The following is a 22,754-nucleotide window of genomic DNA, read 5'->3' on the forward strand; positions in this document are numbered from 1 at the left end:
GGGCCAAGCTCTTTCTGATATGGGATGGGGAGGGAGAGGGCGGGAGAGAGGCTCCCACAGGCTCCTGCGGCAGAAACTTGCATCCAACAGGAGACAAGGGCACTCGAAACAGCGCCTGGGAAACAGGATCTTTGATAGGGAAGGGAATGAGGTGAAAACAACAAACAAACAAAGAAAATCTGTTGCTAACACTTAAGCATGAGCCATTCCTGGAAATCCTCTTTCATCACCCTTCCCACAGGACATCTGCCTGAAAAGCTGAATGTGAATCCATGTTTATACAAGAAGTCACATTATAAATGAGGGCAGAGCGAGGGATCCTGAAATGAATTTCTTCTTAAATCCTCCAACGACTGGTCATCTGAGTTTAAGATTCTGACGTCACTTCCTTTAAATTGTATTTCCTAAAGTAACAGTGTGTGACTTCCTTCTGAAAGAGGAGCACAGGCACACTTCTTCATCACCTATTCTGCTCCTATTTGACACCCTCCTTTATCTTACTTTTGTTCCTCATTAAGTGTTTTAATTTGTTCCTCCACTGTCAGCACCACACAGTTCTTTCATTCATCAGAATGTTAACAATGGGATTCCCAGGCAACGCTGCCAGGACACCAGACCTACACTGCGGGGAGGCTTAGAACTCATGCCCTCTACAAACCAGTGACAAGCCTGGAGATGAACACCAAATCCATCAAAGAAAATGCAGAGCTGTTGCTAAGAGAGTAGATCTTTAAAGTTCTCATCACAAGAAGAAAAACAAATTATTGCGGTGATCATTTCACAATATATACAAATATCAAATCATGATGTTGTACACCTAAATTAACACAATGTTATATGTCAATTATAGCTCAAATAATAAAACATAAAAAATAAAATAAAATAAAATGCAGAGTGGACTCTCCCTTCGCCAGCCTCCACGGACTGGCCTCCCCAATCCTCTCTCTGACTCTTTTAGACTAGATTCTAGAACTGGTAGCTACCTAGAATTCTCTAGATAGTAGACTGTTGAGTTCTCATGAGTCTGTCAGCCAAGATGGAGTGACCACTGTGACCCATGTTCCTTTCATAAACATCACAGCCACCATCAGACCGCATGAGGGGGATTATGTAAGGTGAAAACACCAACCCTCGGGAAGCTGAACTCAATTTGTTTTAGACTTCCTCATGATCTTCCTCAGACCTCAGCACAGTGCTCGGTGAGTGTGGTCGGTTCATGGCTTCTCTGTCCTTGGGTCATATTTAAAACTGTAAATGGGAGTTTGGAAGATGGCAGCATAGGAGGACCCTGAACTTAACTCTTCCCACGGACACAACAAATCTACAAATACCTGTGGAACAATTCTCTCTGACAGAGATCTGGATAAAAAGAACCCCTACAACAAGGGACAATACTGACAGGGTGGAAGAGCCAGAAATACAGCTCCACAGGGGAAAAAACATACCCTAGTCATGGTGTTTCATGGCTGGGAGCGATCTCAAAGATACAAAGCTTCCTGGAAGGGGGGTGGATCTGAGCGACACAGTGGCCCTCCCAGCCCTTGGATTCAGCATAACTGAGGCGAGATGCTATAATATCTGGCTTTGCCCGCTTTGAAAACCAATGGGGAACCTGCCCAGTTAAGCTATATAACTTCAGAGAAAGAAAAACCTGCTCTTAAAGGGCTCTCTCACAGATTTATCTGAGTTGGAAACCAGCACAAAAACACCAGATAGAGAAGGGTATAGTTCATTGGTAAAAAGAGATTCATTTACTAAGCTTGGAGTGCATCTCACAGAGGCAGGAGGTGGCTGGGCCCACCCCTCCAGGGACTGAGACTGGCAGCATGCCATTATTGTGACCTAGTTCAGTTGTGCTGACACAGATGCTGGCAGCCGCCATTGGATTTCATCCTCTAGCCTGTTAGCTACAGGGATCTGCTCTGCCCACTACAGCACCAACTTAATCCAGCAAGCTAGAGCATGCAGCTCACCGTAGGGACTGGTTCCAGCCACCAGAAAGCCTGCCGGGAACTTGTGGGCTTGCCTAGGTGGAGGTTGTGTGACCTCTGTGGTGAGGCAGGTGGGCCCACAGCAGACTTGTGCCAGTGACCATCACAAACAGCCATACAGGGGATCTGCCTCATCTTCAACACCTGGAGTAATTATGTGCTACCCTGCCTAGGGCTGGCTGTACCCATCAGCGATCCAGAGGCAGCTGTCTACCACAGAACAGCACAGCCAGAATGGGCCATAGGCCTGCCCCATCCAAAAGAGAGCCACAACAGCTGTGCATTGCAGGGAGCTGCACCAACCATCTTTTCTGATCACAATGGTATGAAACCAGAAATCAATTACAAGAGGAAAACTGGAAAAGCCACAAATATGCAGAGATTAAACAAAATGCTACTGAACAACTATTGAGTCAATGAAGAAATAAAATGAGAAATCAAAAAATACCTGGAGACAAATGAAATACAACATACCAAAATTAACAGGATACAGCAAAAGTGGTCCTAAGAGGGAGGTTTACAGCAATAGAAGCCTACCTCAAGAAACAAGAAAATCTCAAATAAACAATATAACAATATATCTAAAGGGAATAGAAAAGAAGAACAAACATAGCCCAAAATCAGCACAAGGAAGGAAACAATAAGAATCAGAGCAGACATAAATGAAATAGAGACTAAAAAAACATTAGAAAAAAAAAATCAATGAAACTAAGAGCTGGTTCTTTGAAAAGATAAACAAAGTTGACAAACTGTTAGCTAGACTCACCAAGAAAAAAAGAGTAGGACTCAAATAAAATCAGAAATCAAAGGGGAGAAATTACAATGGACTCCACAGAAATACAATGTATTACAAGAGAATAATACGGAAAGCTAAATGCCAGCAAATTGTATAATCTAGAAGACACAGATAAATTCTTAGAATCATACAACCTTACAAGAGGTGAATCAAGAGGAAATAGAAAATCTGAATAGACCAACCACTGGTAAGGAGATTGAAAAAGTAATCAAAACCTCCCAAAAAACAAAAGTCCAGGACCAGATGGCTTCCCTGCTGAATTCTACTAAACATTCAAAGAAGACTTAACACCTATGCTTCTCAAACTCTTCCAAAAAATTGAAGATGAGGGGAAGATTCCTAACTTATTCTATGAGGCCAATACTACCCTGATACCAAAACCAGACAAGGACAACACAAAGAAAGAAAATTACAGGCCAGTATGACTGCTGAACAAAGATCTAAAACTCCTCAACAAAATACTAGCAAATCGAATACAAGAATACATTAAAAAGATCATGCACCACGATCAAGTGGGATTTATTCCAGGGACGCAAGGATGGCTCAACATCCTCAGATTAATCTACACATTAACAAAATGAAGAAGAAAACTCACAAGATCATCTCAATAGACGCAGAGAAAGCATTCAACAAGATACAGCATCCATTTATGACAGAAACACTGAATAAAATAGGTATAGAAGGAAAATACCTCAACACAATAAAGGCCACATATGACATACCCACAGCTATCATACTTAACGGTGAAAAACTGAAAGCTATCCCTCTAAGAACAGGAATAAGACAAGGATGCCCACTTTTACCATTCTTGTTTAACATAGTATTGGAAGTCCTAGCCAGAGAAATCAAGCAAGGAAAAGAAATAAAAGTGATCCAAAGTGGAAAACAAGTGAAACTGTCACTATTTGCAGATAACATGATTTTACATATAGAAAATTCTAAAGAATCCACCAAAAAGACTATTATAAATAATCAATGAATACAGTAAAGTTGCAGGGCACAAAATTAGTTGCGTTTCTATACACTAACAACAAAATAGCAGAAACAGAAAGTAAGAATACAATCCCATTTACAATTCCAACACCAAGAATAAAATAGCTAGGGATAAATTTAACCAAAGGGGTGAAAGAACTGTACATTGAAAACTATGAAACATTGTTTAAAGAAATCAAAGGAGGGGCCGGCCCCATGGCCATGTGGTTAAGTCCGCACATTGCACTTTGGCAGCCCAGGGTTCGGATCCTGGGCGCAGACATGGCACTGCTCATTAGGCCATGTTGAGGCGGTGTCCCACATACCACAACTAGAAGAACCCACAACTAAAGTATACAGCTATGTACTGGAGGGATTTGGGGAGAAAAAAGCAGGAGAAAAAAAGAAAAGATTGGCAACAGTTGTTAGCTCAGGTGCCAATCTTTAAAAAAAAAAAAAATCAAAGGAGACACAAGGAAATGAGAAGATATTCTGTGCTCATGGATTGAAAGAATTAACATAGTTAAAATGTCCATACTTCCTAAAGCAATCTATAGATTCAATGCAATCCTTACCAAAGTCCCAAGGACATTTTCCATGGAAATAGAACAAAGAATCATGAAATTTATATGGAACAACAAAAGACCCCAATAGCCAAAGGAATCTTGAGAAACAAAGAATAAAGCTGGAGGTTTGCACTCCCTGACTTCAAAATATGCTACAAAGCTATAGTAATCAAAACAGCATGATAATGGCACAAAAACAGACAGACAGATCAATGGAACAGAAATGAGGGTCCAGAAGTAAACCCACACATATATGGACAGCTAATTTTCAACAAGGGAGCAAAGCATACCTTGGGGAAAGTACTGTCAGTAAATGATGTTTGGAAAACTGGACAGCCACATGCAAAAGAATGAAAGTAGGCCATTATCTTACACCATATACAAAAATTAACTCAAAATGGATTAAAGACTTGAATGTAAGAGCTGAAACCATAAAACCCCTAGAAGAAAATATAGGCAGTATACTCTTTGACATCCGTCTTAGTAGTATCTTTTTGAATACCATGTCTCCCCAGGCAGGGGAAAGAAAAGAAAAAAAAATAAACAAATGGGACTACATCAAACTAAAAAGCTTCTGCAAAGCAAAGGAAACCATCAAAGAAACAAAAAGATGACCTAAAACTTGGGAAAAGATATTTGCAAATTATATATCTGATAAGGTGTTAATATACAAAATATATAAAGAACTCAGAGAACTCAACAACAAAAACAAACAACCCAATTAAAAAATGGCAAAGGATCTGAACAGACATTTTTCCAAAGAAGATATACAGACGGTCAACAGGTACATGAAAAGATATTCAACATCATTAACTATTAGGGAAAAGCAAATCAAAACTACAATGAGATAATACCACATGCCTGTCAGAATAGCTATAATTAAAAAGACAAGAAATAACAAGTGTTGGAGAGGATGTGAAGAAAAGGGATATTCATACACTGCAGGTGGGAGTGTAAACTGGTGCGGACACTACGGAAAACAGTATGGAGACTCCTCAAAAAATTAAGAATATAAATACCATAGGATCCAGCTATTCCACTTCTGGGTATTAATCCAAAGGACACGAAAACATCAATTCAAAAAGATATCTGCACCCCTATGTTCACTGCAGCATTATTCACAATAGCCAAGACTTGGAAACAACCTAAGTGCCCATCAATGGATGAACGAATAATGAAGATGTGGTGTGTGTGTGTGTGTGTGTGTATGTGTGTGTGTGTATACAATGGACTACTACTCAGCCACAAAAAAGATGAAATCTTGCCATTTGCGACAACATGGATAGAACTTGCAGGTATTACACTAAGTGAAATAAGTCAGATGGAAAAAGCCAAGTACAATATGATATCACTCATATGTGAAAGATAAAAACAACAACAAACAAACACATAAACAGAGATTAGATTGGTGGTTACTAGGGGGTGGGGGGAGCAAAAGGGGTGAAAGGGCAGATGTGTATGGTGACAGATGGTGATTAATCTTTGGGTGGTGAACATGATGTGGTCTACACAGGAATCAAAATATAATGATGTACACCTGAAATTTACATAATGTTATAAACCAAGGTTACTACTACAAAAATAAATTAAAAAATAAAAGCTGTAACTGTATTTAAAGGTTACTTCCTATAACTGCCTTCAATCTCTATGTATCCCTCTCCCAACTTAATTAAAAACTACTTTGCGGATAGTGGAAGCTGTTAGCCAAATAATATTTCTAAAACTACTAATAAACTAAATCACAGCATCCATGTGAAACCTGAATCAACCTGAGTATTTTATTCTATTTCAGACCCTGCTATTTAGAATTTGCCAGATTCCTTTGCCTAAAAATAAATGTTTAAAATGCCTAATGTAATTAAAAGAGGGATAATCCTAGCTACCTCAGACAGCTGTTGTGAGGACTAAATGAGAAAATACCTGTAAGATTGCCTGGGATGCTGCTGGGTGTATAGTAAGCATTTGGCTGATTTACGCATGTCTACTTTCACAATGATTCTCTGGGAAAAGAGTCAAGCAGTGACGCTGTGGCCTTTCCTGAATCTCCTCTTTACCAAGTTATTACTGACTAAAGAAATAATAATAAATAGCACCCCCTAGGGCCTCATTTATTTCACCCACACGCTACGTTGATCCACGTGGAGGAAGGTCTTCATTTCTGAGAGGTTGGAGTAACATGGTCAGAAGTTTGGCCACACATGGGCTCACCCATGGAAGAAAACAATCAAGAATGAGCATGTTCTAAGAAACGACTGGCGGCTGGAGAAGGGAAAATCCCCTTGCTGAGTCCTACTTCCTACTGGCAAGGACAAAGGGTCCACCGGTCCCAGGGTGGAGAGAACGGGACTCACAGTGAGTCCTAGCCAGCCGTGAGCCAGGCACTCAGGGCATGTAATCTCATGAAATTCTGACAACCACATATAAAGGTGGGTGGACTCATCCCCTGGGCCCTGGGAGGTTACCTCACTCAGCCAAGGTCACACAGTTGACCAGCCGTGGTTCCATGGTCCCTGCTCTGTCCCCTGAGCTCCTGCAGAGCGTGAGAAGCCCACATTGTGTAGACAGAGAAGTATCTGGACAACCAGTGGCCTGGACCCCAAGGCTGGCATGTAGCCATCTCTCTACCAAGAGTCTGGTGGCTATTTTTACTCCTTGCTCTGACACACCCACAATTGAAAGGATTTTTGCAATGTGCTCTGGAAAGCTATGCAGCTTAGCTGAGACGCTGGGACTTCATCTTGCACAGTAGTGGCAGCTGTCCAGTCGGACCCAAGCACAAAGGCGGGAGTGTTCCAGGCAGCGCGCCTAAGACTCTGGTCATTTAAATTGACTGACTCCCCCTTTGAACCACCCTGGGTACTTTTTACGTGACTAAGAACGAATTAACATTCTCCATCTACATATACTCGAGTGAACCAAAGGGCTGAGGCTGAGGCACAAAAGGTCCGGCCGTGACATTCCCTGCAGGAGCCCCACTCCAGTCATACTTTTCTCAGGATCTTTTGAAAGCTAACTCTCAGTACCACAAGCAAGCCTTTGTGTGTCAGAAAAAGCCCACTGTTTGGGCCTTTCAGTATACACAATGACTGGCGGGCAGTATCCAATTTTAGAATGCGATGGAAAGGCAGTGACCACACCAACATGCTTCTGCATTTTCACTTAGAGGTTAGACTCCCATGGAAAAGAAACCATGGGAGCTGGCCCACTAGCAGCAGCATCACTTGGCATCAGTACTCACTTTTAATCATCTCAATGAGACCCACATGCACTCCTTCCGGCATACAGATAATTTCGAGTGTGTTCCTTACTCACAATGCTCTCATCAGGGGGTAAGGCCAGTATCACCATCACCATGTACCAGTGGGGAAATGAAAGCTCAGAGAAGCTGTGAGATTTGATGAAGGTCACCAACTGGTAAGATGACAATAGGTGTCCTAATGAGAAGATTCATTACTTCACTGAATCATTTAACTCGAAAATATTTCCTCTCTGACATCCTGTTTCCCTAAGTTATTTAAAGTGAATGATTATCGCTTTTCTTAGACATGGGGTTTTACATACAGGACCAGAGCAGAGTTAAGCTTTCCTTTATAGATTTACCTATTCATTCATTATATTGTATATAACAGACAAGATTTTAAGAGGGATTGAGGAAGCCCAGGAGAACAGAACCTAAACAAGGGTAAGTTCAGTACATGCTACTGCAAACCTTTCAGCTCCCACAGCAGCAAGCCAAGGCTCTGAGCTCCCCAGCGGTCCTAGCAAAGATGAGAAGCAGAGCCAGATGCCAAGTTCCCATGTCCTAAGATAAAAGAAGTCGGTGACCCAGAGCACCACTTGTCTTCAGGCCCTCAGGGTGAGGAAACAGTGTTAAGTAGTGAATTATGTACCTAATGACATGCTGAAAAGCCAAATACACCATAACAGCTTTCCAACAGCTGCTTCTCTCCTCAATAAACCGATTCTACGACACCAAAGCAAGGCTCGATCCTATTCAGAGCCCAAACAACGCAGTCAAATATGCAACTCTCTTCTGGTTTGTCTTGATTGAGGATAAAAGATGGCACCTCCACAGCACCAACAATGTTTTATAAAATAGGGATTTTGGTCTATTCAGAATACTGTTAAGCAATATACGAAGGTTTATTCTATACAAGAAAGGTAGATATAAACAATATTTCTGTTGAACTCGCTTTCATTTGAAAACAAGTAATTTACTCTAGGTTTATTACAGATAAATCTATAAAATGTACACATATCTATACAATGTATATAGACATATTTCAGTTAAAACTATGTTTTCTAAAAATATTACTAATATTTTACATTAATCACCCAAAATATGAAAGCAAAGAAACTAGAGCCACTTTAATGTTTAGCAAAATAATTTAATCTGAAGAAAAACAGATACATTAAGAAAAGTACTAAAAATTTGCTCAAATCTGATTAAATCTCTCCCTCTATTCCTTAAGAGAAGCTTGTCAGTCACAATCAATAATCAATGAGAAACATTTTGATTAACGAAATTAAACTTTAAAGCTAAGCTCTCAGGATATTGTGTTTTCATTACAACAAAGGAAATGCATTATTTATTTACCTGCAACATAATGAACTTATTGGTCATTTTTGAAATTACTTTTCCTGCAAATAAGATAGCACTTTTTGAAAAGTATTCATTTATAAGTAGGAACAACACTTTTAGTCACTATTGTTACTTAACTAATGAAGATAGTGACAATGTACTATACTAAATAAAGGGATCATGTTATTACTTAAAAGAGTACAATTCTTTAACAGTTAAAACCATATAGCTTATTTAAACATCTGAAACAAATTATAAAATGGCTCTTGTACATTTTATTTCTAGAACTGTATAACACCTAAGATTTGCATTGAAAAGGGAAAAAGATTGTCTAATCTTTATTCTCTTCTTTATTCAAAGGGCATTTATTGTTTGTCTTCTGTGGGTCAGGCTCTGAGACAGAGTCTGGATATCTCCAAGTGAGGATGACATGGTCCCTTCCTGGCACCAGTCCACTGCTGGTGGGAAACAGAGACAGAAAAACACCTATGAGATGACACACCTGTGCTATGATAAAGACTCACATAAAATGCTCTTGAAGCTCAAGAGAAGAGGATCAGCGCTCTGCCTGAGGAGGAAGGGGCAGGCTGAGCTAAGTGACAGAGAAGTCAAGCAGAGGGAAGGGTACCTGCTAAGAGGAGAAGACATGAAAGGCCTGGGGCATGAAGAGCTGGGATGGCAGGGACGTCAGGCTAAGGGCTGACAGTGTGTGTGGGGCAGAGGCGGAAAGGGCACAGACACCAGGTACAAGAGCCTGGACATGATCTCAGAGGTCACAGGAAACCCAAAGAGGGCTCCAGGCAGGGCAGTAACAAGATGGCGTTTGCACAGTTCCCTGGAGGTGGGAGGAGAGTATGTTTAGTTCACATTCCGCCTTTGCTGAGGACCTTCTAAGGCCATCCCATAAACTTTAGAAAAGATTCACACCCACTTTCACACTGCCTGGCTCTCCTACCTCACCTCCCACCATTCTCCCCAAAGCTTGCCTATTCCAGCCACACCGACTGCCTTCTCACTCCACATGCATGCCTTGTTCAGCCCCAGCCCAAGACATTTGCATGTGCTGCCCCACACCCTGGCATGGCTCACTCCTATCTTCATTGAGGCCTATGCACAATAAAACAACAAGGAAGTTTCCCTGACAGCAGATCCAAAACAGCAACCCTTAACAACTCATTACTCATCTCAGCTATCATTCCTGAAATTATATTACCTGTTTAAGTATTTACTATCTACCACTCCCACTGGAATATAATGTATTGGTTTATTTATCATATTAATGGCTATATTCCCAGGTATAAAACACTGGTGAATAATATATCCACAATAAATATCTATTAAATGAATGAAGGAAGATGAGACTAGAGTTAGGAAATTACTGCAAAAGTCAAAAATACCAATGCTGGTTCCGTCTGAACTAAGAAAATGTCAGTGTGACAAAATACTTAGGTGGAAGAGTTGCTGTGGCGAGTTAATAAAGGAATTCAAGATGACTTACACACTTCCCCCTTGCTTGACAGGAAGGATGGCAGGGTCCCATTCACCAAGTTGAGGCGCACACTGAAGGACTGAGAGGGTGGAACAGAAGTCCAGTTTGCGGTACGGAGAGTTGGAAGCTCCTGTGTGGCATCCATTTGGAGAGGTCTTGGAAAAGGAAGTCCAGAGCTGCTCAGGGGAGAGGTGATGGGATGGAGCTACAGATGGCGATGGAGGGGAGCCCACCGAAGTCGTAAGAACACTAACCCTAGAGGCACTGCCAGCGGTGAGCCAGAGAGCAGAGTGGGCTCTCTGCACATCTGACTGCACAGCACCTTGACTAACAGGTAGGTGACCTGCTCCAGGAGCATCCCCTGGGGGAATTGTCCAGCATGGGAGGAGATGCAAGAGGCAGAGGAGACCTGGGGACACCCCAACATTTAAGGTGTGGGTAGAAGAAAGGACCTTTCAAAGGAGTCTGAGAAGAAACAGAAAGAAGGCAGGAAAACAGAGAGGGAGTCCTGGTCCAAGGAGACCCGCAGAGGACACTGCTGGAAGAAGGAGTCATTTGGTCACACACTGAGGAGAGAGCCGGTGAAACAGGGCCTGAGGGACAGTGTCACCAGGGGGGTCATACGGGAAAGAGCAGGCAGTCTGAGACAACGGCGCAAAGGCTTGGTCATGAAGGGCTGGGACGAGCGCTCTGGAGGGACCAGGACCAGGGCAAGCACGGAGGCGGCTGGGCCTGTGCACCAGCACACAAGCGGGACCCACACTCTCCTCTTCCTCACCCCCAACACAAGTCTGAAAACAAAAGAGCAAATTATTTAAGCGATGAACGTACACTCAGACGTACTTGTGCTAACACGATACGGAGTGACAGGGAATCCTGTCCTGCCGAGTGGCGCATCCTGGGACACAGGATGGATAAGAAGCCGTCCCTCCTGGGGAAGAGGACCAGCAGAGCGCCCCGACCTGGCTCCCGGAGCCACAGGCCGGGCGGGCCAGCAGCCCTGACTCCCTGAGGTCTGGGGTCTGCCCAAAGCCCGGACCTTGCAGGCTGCTACACTTTGGGGCTGCACTGTCGTGGAAACAGGGAGCAAATCAATTGTTTTTTTAAGCAGGAGGATAAAAGGTCCGATGGGTACGTTTCAAATATTATTTTTGGCAGCAGCATGAGAGTGGATGAGAAAAGTCTGAGGCTCAAGGCAAGGAAATAAGAATTGCATTTCAGGACACCAGGACAGTGCTGACAAGGGCCTGAACTGGAACCAAGGCAGGACAGAGAGGAAGGAGAAGACGGCAGCCACACAGGAGCCCCCATGTCCATCCAGGCCCCGGGAAGCAGATGGGGTGGAGGCTGAGGACAGCCAGGTCTGAGAGCTCAGTTTGCCCATCAACGCCTTCCTCTCCCAGCAAGATCTTGCACCTGGGCCTTATCACCCATCAAGGTGTCCCAGCTGTCCCGAATGCTGTGCCATGCCCATTATGTCACTTCACTACCTGGGCCACAAGAGGAGGGGCACAGAGTTGATCTCCAAGGTCCCTCCAACCCCAGCTTGGATCCTTGTCTGCTGCAGATCCACACAAGATGGTGAGGCCTGCGCCCCACAGGACAGGCCACATTGGCCACCCTAAACAGGATCTCAAATGAGTCAGGCGGCCAAGACTTTTGCATACTTACTATTTGGAGGTTTAGGGATTGAGCATGAAGGAGCTGATGACAAAAACAAGCTAGGAAAATATGTTTATAATGGCATCTGTAACTTCTTCATGGACAAGAACACCTTTTTTTTGGTAGGTAAACTAATCTAAATGTCTTTTCCACACAGCAGCTGAGGTCCCCACTTTAGCGGCAAACTGTGGGGCCCACGCCTTGGTGCTCGCAGCTGAAACGCCAGCACCTGCGAGGGTAAAGGGATTCCCCAGGTGTGGGTGTAGGGCTAACTGGTTTCCGTTCCAGCCAGCCTGCCTGCAAGTTCAAGGGCTGACTGGGCAGACTAGGAGAGAGAACTGGCCGGACTGGTTTGGTTGGATTGTATTGCTGATGGTGACACAATCCTAATGTCACTGAAACTTTTTTGGCAACTACCAAACATTTCATAATGATTCCCTATGCAGAGAGCAGTTTGACACAAGGAGCATTACCCTTATTTCAAAATTCAAACAGGGGAAAGGAGACAACTAATATCTGTGGAATGCTGATAACTAATACTTGTGGAATGCTAACTATGAGTAAGCGCCCGTGGTGGGCACTTGAACATTGTGTCTCATTAAACTCTCATGACAGCCCACAAGGGAGGTGCTATTACCCCCATTTTTATAAAAGCTAAAACTGAGACTGAAATTCAGTAACTGTCAAAAGACAACCTAACTAGTAAGGGATGGAGTAAGGTCTGTCTTGAGCCTCACCATCATGAGATGCTTTTCAGATCTGAATCGCAGCTTCCCCAGACTCTCAGAATCACTGGATCAATGGTCTGCACCCAAGGCCATTCCAAGGGGATCTATTCATCACAGTAACAGCAGAAACAACTCAAACACCCACCACTGGAAAGCTGTTTAAATAAACTATGATGGAGTACTATGCAGCTGGACAAAAGAGTGAGGATGCTCTGTGTAAAGGAAACTGTTTTACATAACTGCTAAACATAATATAATTCTTAAAAAAGTCTCTAAAGCCTGAACCAAAATGAACCAAATGCTTTTAATTGTACATTAATTTGGTAACATCAAAACACCCTAGTTGGGGTAGAAAGTGAATGGGATATAGTGTGAAAGAAAATATGCCCTGTTGAACAGTATAAGGAGGGTCCATTATACTGTTCTCTCTGGTAGGCAGACAGATAGATAGACAGACAGACAGACAGATATGTACATGTGTGAGAAATTAAATTTCATATATATAAATGCATTAAATGTCCCATGAGTAAATGTTCTTTTTCATGGTGCAGATTGAAGAGGCCCTAGAAGTCAAGTCTCATTTTCCTTCCAGTCCCAGGATGCACAGAAGGCCTCTCTGTCGTCTGCAGGTCAATCACAGCTTTTGTTTCTAATCCGAAGTCCTCCTGCAAAGGCATGTGACACTGGCCCAATGCTCAACAACTAATGGCAGCACTTCTAATGCCCCACTCAGGAAATCCAGGCATGGTTCATCCACAAAGTGGAGCCTCAGAGGAATTTCTTACCCTTCTTTCTACTTTCCCGGGCCTTTGACAGTCACACACCCCTCTGTTTCAGCCTCACGGTGGTTTTCCAAGGCCAGTAGTGTCTGCACCTCCACTTCAAAGGCACAGGCACGAGGGATGAAGGGTTAAGCAGTTCTATAAACAAAGGAGACTAGACAAACTGGGGCCCAGAGAGCCCCAGAGTGGGGCTGCTCCCCCAGCTGCCAACCCCAGGGCACTGGGCATGCCAACAGGGAAACCCCAGGGCAGGGTGGCAAACACAGCTGGCAGCCTGGAGGATCAGAGTGGAAGGATCACCAGGCAGTGGCTGGATGGTGACAGGCCAAGGTGAGAGTTTCCCTGTGCACCATGCTGGTGGAGGTGAAGCAGGTTGCTTTCCAGCTGTGGAAACAGAACATACCTCAGCCCAAAGATCCTAAATGCACACGTGCTCAGAGGAGAGAAGGAGGAGACAGAGTCGGGAAGAGAAGGCGACTCAGCCAAAGCTGCCCCGGGATCTCCATGGAGGAGAAGCCTGGCATGCGCAGATCCCGAAGTGCCCAGAGGGGAGGCGGGTGCAGGGAGCTCTATCAGCGGGTGGCCTATCTGTGATGTCCCCTCCGCAGCTCGGGCTCCTGCCTTCTATTCAGGAATTGGAAGTCACGCGGGCTGACTGTCCACATGGATTGGCAGGTGTTTGACCATGTGAGAAACTGTGCATCCACCAGCACATACCAAAAAAGCAGCCACGGGGTGATTTCCACTGCATGTGGCACCACACCTCTGAGTTTACAACAAAAGTCAGGGCCGAATGTGGCGCAGTGTATGGAATGTTTCCCAACCTTTTTTTTGACTCCCAACATTTCATAAGGGGATTACATATAATATCTAATTTGCAAGTCCCCTTGGGAATCATTTAACATGATAGTTAAGAATATCCATTAGCTACAAAGACAATCTTGACTTTTGTGTTAGAAATCCCCTCATATGTGGGCAAATGAACTACAACGTGATAAATTATTTCATTTTCTATATAAAAACCAAACACATAGGAAAATGTAGACTGAAATTTATGTATTATAGGCAAAAGCTGCTCTTATAAACTGGATGTTTGACTTTTTTTCTTTATACATCAACTGACCTATTTTAAATGACAATGTGAGAAATGGCTTTTTGGGCTGCTACTTGCAAGTGCTTGTGCACCAATAACGTGGTGTGTGAAAGGACAGTCCCTATTCCCCATGAAAGGAAAGAATGAAGAGATTTTAGGACACCAGCACATATGTAGTTTCTAATGTGTTTTTTGAAGTCCTATGGACACTTAGACTAAGAGACATGCCACTTTTATTCAGATACACAACTTAGCTGTCTCGGGAGGAGAATCATAAGGCAAATTTGGAAAATGAGCCCCACTTTTCCTTGTTAACTTATATCTCAATATCAGGACCTCTTTCTTTTCTTTTTCTTTTCTTTTCTTTTCTTTTTCTTTCTTTTTTTTTTTTTTTTTTGCTGAGGAAGATATGCCATGAGCTAACATCTGTGCCAATCTTCCTCTAGTTTTTTTATATGTGGGTCATCACTAGAACATGGCTGATGAGTGGTGTAGGTCTGCGCCTGGATCTGAACCCACAAACCCTGGCCACTGAAGCAGAGCATGCTGAACTCAACCACTACGCCATGGGCCAGCCCTTGCTTCTTACTTTTTTTAACTCATGGTTTATCATGCAGCTAAGCTGATAATATGATACATGATTACAAATAAAAAGCATTTAAAATTGTACAATGGTCAAGATTTCCAGAGGGGCTTGCAATAAGGCCAGAAAGTGTCCCAGATACCTTCTCACTTTTTAAAAACCTCCATCTGCCACTATTCTTACACTGGGACACACACCTCTGCTTTGGAGACCAATCACATAGAAATTAGCAAGTGAGGGGCCAGCCTCATGGAGTAGTGGTTAAGTTCAATGCTCTCCATTTCACCAGCCCGGGTTCACAGGTTCAGATCCTGGGTGTTGAGCTACACCACTTGTCAGCCATGCTGTGGTGGTGATCCATATACAAAATAGAGGAAGATTGGCATGGATGTTAGCGCTAATCTTTAGCTCTTCCTCAGCAAAAAGAAAGAAAGAATCAAGTGAACACTTGGTGCTCTGATGTTATTGGTAGAAGGATGATGTCCTGGCCACTTTCTTCCTTTCCCTCCCAAGAGGGCAGGATATCTAGTGCTGATATTCTTGGTACCCAGAGTCACCTGGGATACCATTCCTGCCCATCCTCAACAAGGAAGCTTTCCCCTCATCCCTCCAGGAGGGCAAATTACATGTAACAGGGATCCTACTCCAAATGAGTGTTATGGAGCCAGGAATGGAAGAATGCAGCATCAACAACTCTAGTGATTTCTCTAAAAAGAGAATGCAGCAAGTATATCCTGCAGCATGGTAATCATTCACTGTGGGAGACAGCACCTCTGCAGGAGCAGGGCCCTCTGAATTTACAAACTCCCTCACTGAGTGTACCACTATAAGCCCGTAACAGCTGAGCATGCAGAAGTTACATTCCCCCTCAAAAATAGTCTTTCCGGTCACACTTTCACATAACGATAAGAAGTATTAATAATAATAGCCCCAAGTTATTAAGCATTCACTCTGTGCGAGTTGGTATATATACTTAAATAATTTGATCTACATGGTTCTACAAAGCACATATATCATAATCTCTTTTTACAGATGAGGAATTAAGAACACGGGTGTCTTAATCAGGTTCCCTGAAAACAGAGCTTGAGTTTATCCCAGGGAAGCAAGAGGAAGGGTGAATGGAGTGAGGTGGAAAGGAGAGGAGCAGATATAAGACAGCAGGTCCCCAGCTGCCTACAGCTCTGTGACAAGCTAATTGCTCTGTGCACTTCAGGCAGGTCCTATAAAGCTACCATCTCTCCAAGGACCCATGGGGGTAGAAGGAAGAAGATTTTATTCTCACAGCAATTGGATCCTAAGTCATGTCAGACATCAGTGACCCCAGGAAAGGAGAAGAGAGATGTGTGGCACTGAAGGGAGGCCACAGATTGTCACGTTGTGCTCTGTAGTGACAAGAGACAAGATGTAGCCACTGCATGGGGTCCCTTGTCTGATCAGTCAGGCCAGAAAACTGAAGCACATCTGCAGATGAGGACGGTGCATCAGAACCTGCCTGAGGCTGCACGCCTGCACGTGGCAGCACAGGCCGCTCCTTCCCCAGAGCCCTGCTCTGCTCTTTCGACGTTTCCCCCAGGAGAACAGATAAGACTCATCTAAAACCAAGGCAAATGCAACTGTGACTTCCGCTCACCATAATAATCCTTGATTTTGTGAAAGCCAGTCAGGAAAGGGAAAGAGTATTTTATGGTTTCTTTATAGATGCTATTAGTTTGTTTACAGCTTCAATTAGAGAAATTGATGTTCACAGTCAATACCAACCCTGCCCATCAAAGAATCTTTGGTCAAGAAACAAGGTATGCTCTGTCACATCGACTGAGGATGTGGCAGGCATAAGCACCAAAGAAAATCCTAAGCTAGCTGACAGCTGTACACACACAGACAGGAGCTCGTTAGAAGCCCCCTTTGTGCGCAGCATCTCCTCCTCTCCATCTGGACTTAATCAAGTCAGCAAATTAGAAAAATAGAGAGGATCCAAAAAGTCTCCAACACGCACATTTCCTGCTGAAGTCTATTTATATACGTTCTGAAACAGACAGGTTTTAAAGCACCTGTGTTGTCTCAGAAACACTTTTTGCCAAGCACAACCTGTGGACAGTAGCTGGCTCTGGACACCCGTCTGAGCACATATGGCTCAGATGGAGCAAAATAAAATGCACTCTTTTAAGAAGAGGGGAAGAGAAAACATTTACTCTAGAAAGATTTCTTTATGCAGCCCAAATATTGCAAAACTCAGAGCCAGCACTGGCTCTGAGGTGGTGAATAGCAATAGTTCCGTTCAAGAAAGACTTCAAAACAGGATTTCCTCCAAAGACGCAAATTCTTGGTTAGAGTCCTGAGCTTCCTCAATACGCTCATTCATTCACAGATCTCTTATGTGCCTGCTACATACGTGCCAGGCCCTCTTCTCAGGAGTCCTGTGGGGCGAGAGGGTCAGAGAACGCAGGGTGCATTTTGGCAGAAGACAAAAATATCCGGCTTGCTTACCTTTGACTCATTTTTAAAAGAGACAATGCTTTTCACTGAATGGAGATAACGCAAACACAAGTATTCCTGGGAGAAATAACACACTGATATAAATTTAATGACCAGCGTCAGATTCTATTGTGAGACCAGAGTTTAATAGGAGAATATTTCTAGAGAAAACAGCTGCCAGTCGGGGAAAGAATAAATAGAGAAACAAAAGTTGCATAAGCGGCGATCTGAGGGACTCAAAGGTCTTTCTCATCAATATTGATTGGATGGCAATTTACTCAATATTTCTATGTGCCTAAAACACATTCTATTGTTCAACTTAAAGAAAAAATAAAACACCAGAATACCAGATTTGAGAAATCTGCAGGTATGTATGTGTGTTTTCAAGACATGGTACTGAAATGTTAATAATTTTTGATAGATTTAATTATTTTTATAGAGATACTATAGGAGCTCACTAGCTAAGGAACCTGGACAGGCCTCCTCGGCATCAACCTACTCCTATTCATTCTCTCTAGGCCATGCAAAGTGCAACTTCAGGACCCCTGATGGGGTGACCATCAGATCTGGTTCATGTCCGTTCTGGGGTCAGCTCTGGCGTATAACAGAACCACCGGGAAGTCTTCCGAGAAATGCAGATTCCCTAGTAGATTCTGATTTTTGAATATTTAAAAAGCATCCTGGACGATGCCGAGCAGACTTTGAGAACCACTGGTGTGAGCCAGCAATGGGGAAGCAAGTGCCGAGAAGATGGAAGAACATCCTTTATTCTAGGTCTGATCTACTCAATAACCTCAACCTACTTTCTGTAATACTTAAATTCAGGTAGGTAGAAAGGATGGACTAAAATTAAGATGTCCAGGAATAAACGCTCTAAAACTAGGCGTAAACAGTGCATCTGATCTTGTTTTCTCTGGCTCAACTTTGTGCTGTAGAAGACAGGGACAGTTGTCCCAGGGGTCAGCAAACTCTTGACCACTGTGTTTTTGTACAGCCAGCAGCTGAATGGTTCTGAAAATTTTAAAATGGTTGGGAGAAAAAAAGTGAAGGAAGAAAATTTCATGCTATGTAACGTTACATGAAATTCAAATTTCAGTCTCCATAAACAAAGCCTTATGGGCACCCAGCCACATACTGTCTAAGGCTGCTTTCACCATACAATCGCAGAGTTCAGTGGTCCCCACAGAGACACATGGCCCGCAAACCTGAAAATATTTGCTAGCTGGCCCTGCACAGAAAAGCGTGCTGACTCCCCATCTGTAGGACAAAATCCAAAAGCCTCTGGAGGGCGCACAGGGCCCTCCTGTACCAGGACCCTCCACCTTTACAACCTCACTCCCTGGGTGCAGTGCTTCATTTCACACTCTTCTCAACTCTTCCTGTGAACACAGGGATCGATGCTTGGAGCTGGTGGGCTGCTCTCCAGCCAGTCAGACCACCACAGTTCCCACTAGTTTGGGGATATTCTTCTAAGAGGCGGCTGGGTTACTCCAAAACCATTTATGCCAGCAATACCTGTTTTAATCATGCTATTTAGATAAAATTTTACAGAAGATAATGGGTGGAAAGAGAAAGAATATGATTATTTTCATGAAACCTAAGTTAAATGTTTAAGGAAAACAAAGTGAGTGGCTAAAAATAATCAATCAAAAAATAAAAGTAAAAAAATCAATCACCTAAAGTTGCTTAGGTGACAGAGAGGCAACGGAAAAAGACTGAGGAGGAAAAATATAATTTATCAGTACCCAGATGGTTAGCGATCAGATTTTACCGAAATTCTTTTTAAGTTCTTACTGGATTTTAGAGAATCTGAAACTGAAAACCATTTACAATGAGTTCTGGGTGTGTCCCTCTATCTAAAGATTGCAAAATACATGAAAAAGCATATTTTTAAAACATTTAACCTTTTTAACTAACTCATTCAGTGAAGTGAGCAACCATGAATCTCACTCCTGTCCAGTAGACGGTTTTCACCATCATATGCTGACCCCCACACTCCCTGTTGTTTCACAGACAGCTGTTTCCAGCAGGGTGGATTTTATCCCCCTTGTGAAGATGATGAAGCTTGACCAGGTCTCAGAGCTCATACGAGGTATGTTCAACCCCAGGCAGCCCGTCTCTGTGACAGCATCCGGATCCCTCTGTCATTCCAACTCCAGAGAAGCCAGAAGTAAAAAATATTTACAATTACAAAAATTGTAAATATTTTTGCTATTTAACACTTCACCATGGGCTATGCAAGAAAAAAATTCATTTAAACTTGGAAGCTTAAAAATAAAAATTCAGATTATTGAGAATTAACACACTCAGGAAAGCGACTGATCCAAAGTTCCATTCCGCGTCCTAAACATCAGTGAAATTGTGACATCTGAATACTCAAACAAGCGAAGGGCTCAAACAAGTGATTTGGACAAACAGGGCCTGAGGCATCCACTCAAATGATGCTTCTGAAGTTTTCATCCCAAAGCCTGCATTTTGGGAGTCTCCACACATCTGAACTAAAGCCCAAGGCAAGCCGGTGGGCTGGGACCCCAACAGGGATCTCAGGACCGCCACTGCATGCAGTTAGAGGAAGACATCACACAACTTGATCTGGCGGCTGGTTCAGTCATCTCTCCCCCTCTCTATGTCTGAACACTCATCTGTGGAACACAGCAGCAAACAACACCGCAAACAACAGTATTTTTTACTCGAAATAAAAGTCAAATCACACACAATTGTAAAGCAACGTCAGAACACAAAGCTATACATGTTGTGAATTTTGAACGTGCATTCTAGCTTGTCACAAAAGTATTTGGGGCAATACAAACAAGTACCACCATTTAAAATACCCCATTTACAAAAAAAAAACCCATATCTGTAGTGACATTCCTGAGAAACTATCCTAGAGGACAGGGAGCCAGGTACTCAGGCTGACTGGCCTTCTGACGCTGGCTTCTGCTTTTAGTTGAGGAATTAGCCTCCACAGGCAGCTCTTGCCTCCCAAGGCACTGGGTGGCTACATTCATGGCATATTTATAGTGGCCTGAATTATCTGATATTTAAAGTCAAGATCTAAAAATGAATTATAAGTTTTGCCAAAGAGATAAACTAATTTTTACCTACTTGAAAATAGTTAACTTGACTAAATATTTTAATAATCAAATACAATTCCAAAAATACTTAAACACTTCATTAGTTTTAGAATTCAAACACCTCATAAAACTTATTTTAGGTGTTTATATTTAAAAGTGTCACTGACCCACCCTGGTTCACGGACTCAGTACTCTCTTCTCCGGTGATGCCAACTCCAGCTATAGCAATTCGACCTCCGTCATCCAAGTGCAATCTTCCTCAGTCGTTGGTTCTTGACCCTCTTCTCTTCCCATCCCTCACCTGTACTCTTCCCCTTGATTCATGATATCTCAGCTTCTAATACTGCCTCCTTCACGATTTCTCCCAGTCTGTGCCTCAGGCCAGGGCATCTCCTTTTCCCCTGTTTAGGGCCCCATCGCCAGTTGTGCACCTTCTCGGGCTGCTGCACACCTGCCCACACACACACACCAGGACCTCAGACTCACACCTTATTTCAACATCTTCCTTCCCAAACACACTTCTCTTACCATAGTATCATCACCATCCTATCTCCCAGGCAAAGAGTAACACTCTTTTTCAACTGTTCCTTGTTGTCCCCACATCCTGCAGTTGGCCATGGCCCTTCGACTACACTTTTGAAAGAACTTTCAGTATGTCCCTCTTTGTCCATGGTCACGGCTGCCACTCTAACATCAGGTTTTCAAGGGACTTCTGAGATACTTTTATTAGAAAGAATTACTCTCTAACACAAATAATTTGACTTGATTTTCAGGTCTGCATTTTTATATAGGCTGGTTTTGCCCGAAATAGGAAACACCAATATTCACATTAAAGTAAAAATAATCTGGCTGCGTAATTAAACTCTTTACTGCCTGAACCTCCAGCTTCTTGAGTGACAGAGCAGTGAGAATTGATGCAGGCAAGAATGAAGAGAAGGGAAAAGGGTCCAGGACAGGTGGAGAGAGGAAGCACGTGGGACAACAAAATGTTTATTCCACTCCAGATGCATGAGAGCACCAGGGAGACACCACAGTGGAACAATGCGAGAAGGTCCAGGTTTGCCCAAGATCCGGGACTGCCCTAGCTGTAGGACAAGGCTTGTGGGACATTGGGAAGATGCCAGAACAAAGCTAAACTTGTATCCAAATCTTGAACACAAATTCCCTTGAACCTACTATTTGTTTCTCTCTCTACCGGTAACACCAGGTGAAACTGAAGAAAGTTCTCAGGGTCCAGGTTCAGAATTCCCTTTTCACAATGAGAATTTTTTTTAGTTTGTTTGGGAATCCCCGTGTCCACAGGGCCACATCCAACAGGCCAGGCTGCTCCAGAGTTCTGGTCCCAGTGGCACCACGCCCACTAGCCATCCCACTTTCCAGAGCAGAGCTGTGGGGAGGGTGGGAAGGGCAGCGAGGCTCCACCAGGGAAATGAGATGTGCCTTTATGCAAGGAAAGGCCTAGAAAAAAACAGAAAGTGTCCCCCAAATCCAGGAGTAGCTTACCAAAAAAGGCCTGGGAGATGCCACGGCGGGGAAGAGATGTCCTCAGCTATCAGTTACCCATTAGAGTTACTCGGGAAACTTATAAAAGATCTGGGGGCCCAGGCTGCCAGGACCAAGGCCCTGGGAGAAGGAGGCCCCTCACCAGCCACGTGCTCCTCCACCAGCTGGGAGCTCTGTGACTCCCTCAGGCATCACCACCTGGCCAGGACAAAGGTAAAAACAATCATCCAGGAGGTCAGAAATTCCTTCTAGCTGTTACCTCATAGCGAGAAATAAAAAGCAACCATCTCCACTTGTTCTGAGGAGAGTGTTTTTGAAGCCTAACTACATTTTGTAGCTCCAGGTCTCCCCACTTCTATTTTCTTTTTCCTCTAATCTGCCCAGCTAGGGCTTTGTGGGTTTCTGTTTCAATAAAGAAGGCTTTATCATCTTATTGACTCTTCAACAGCAGTCAGCCCTGT

General features: G+C 43.4%; 1 protein-coding gene and 2 long non-coding RNA genes across 16 annotated transcripts in view; 1 reads left to right on the forward strand and 2 right to left on the reverse strand.

Annotated features, from left to right (window-relative positions):
* The window catches only part of COBL (cordon-bleu WH2 repeat protein), a 277,939-nt gene that overhangs the window by 217,766 nt on the left and 37,419 nt on the right, over positions 1 to 22,754 (reverse strand). The window lies entirely within an intron of this gene.
* On the forward strand, positions 1,019 to 20,453 carry LOC111773147 (uncharacterized). 3 transcript variants are annotated; one of them, XR_011437762.1, is made up of 5 exons: positions 1,030 to 1,199; positions 9,268 to 9,651; positions 10,428 to 10,730; positions 18,235 to 18,541; positions 19,730 to 20,453. It is a non-coding gene; the product is annotated as an uncharacterized lncRNA (long non-coding RNA). The 3 variants fall into 3 exon arrangements; XR_011437761.1 differs by lacking the exons at positions 18,235 to 18,541; positions 19,730 to 20,453 and adding an exon at positions 13,338 to 14,653 and having other exon boundaries at positions 1,019 to 1,199; positions 9,268 to 9,531; XR_011437760.1 differs by lacking the exons at positions 18,235 to 18,541; positions 19,730 to 20,453 and adding an exon at positions 13,338 to 14,653.
* Positions 13,072 to 14,166, reverse strand: LOC138923721 (uncharacterized). The gene is made up of 3 exons (XR_011437763.1): positions 13,972 to 14,166; positions 13,572 to 13,706; positions 13,072 to 13,451 (listed from the first exon to the last, which is right to left on the reverse strand). It is a non-coding gene; the product is annotated as an uncharacterized lncRNA (long non-coding RNA).

The sequence above is a fragment of the Equus caballus genome, chromosome 4 (genome assembly GCF_041296265.1).
Source record: "Equus caballus isolate H_3958 breed thoroughbred chromosome 4, TB-T2T, whole genome shotgun sequence".
NCBI lineage: Eukaryota > Metazoa > Chordata > Mammalia > Perissodactyla > Equidae > Equus > Equus caballus.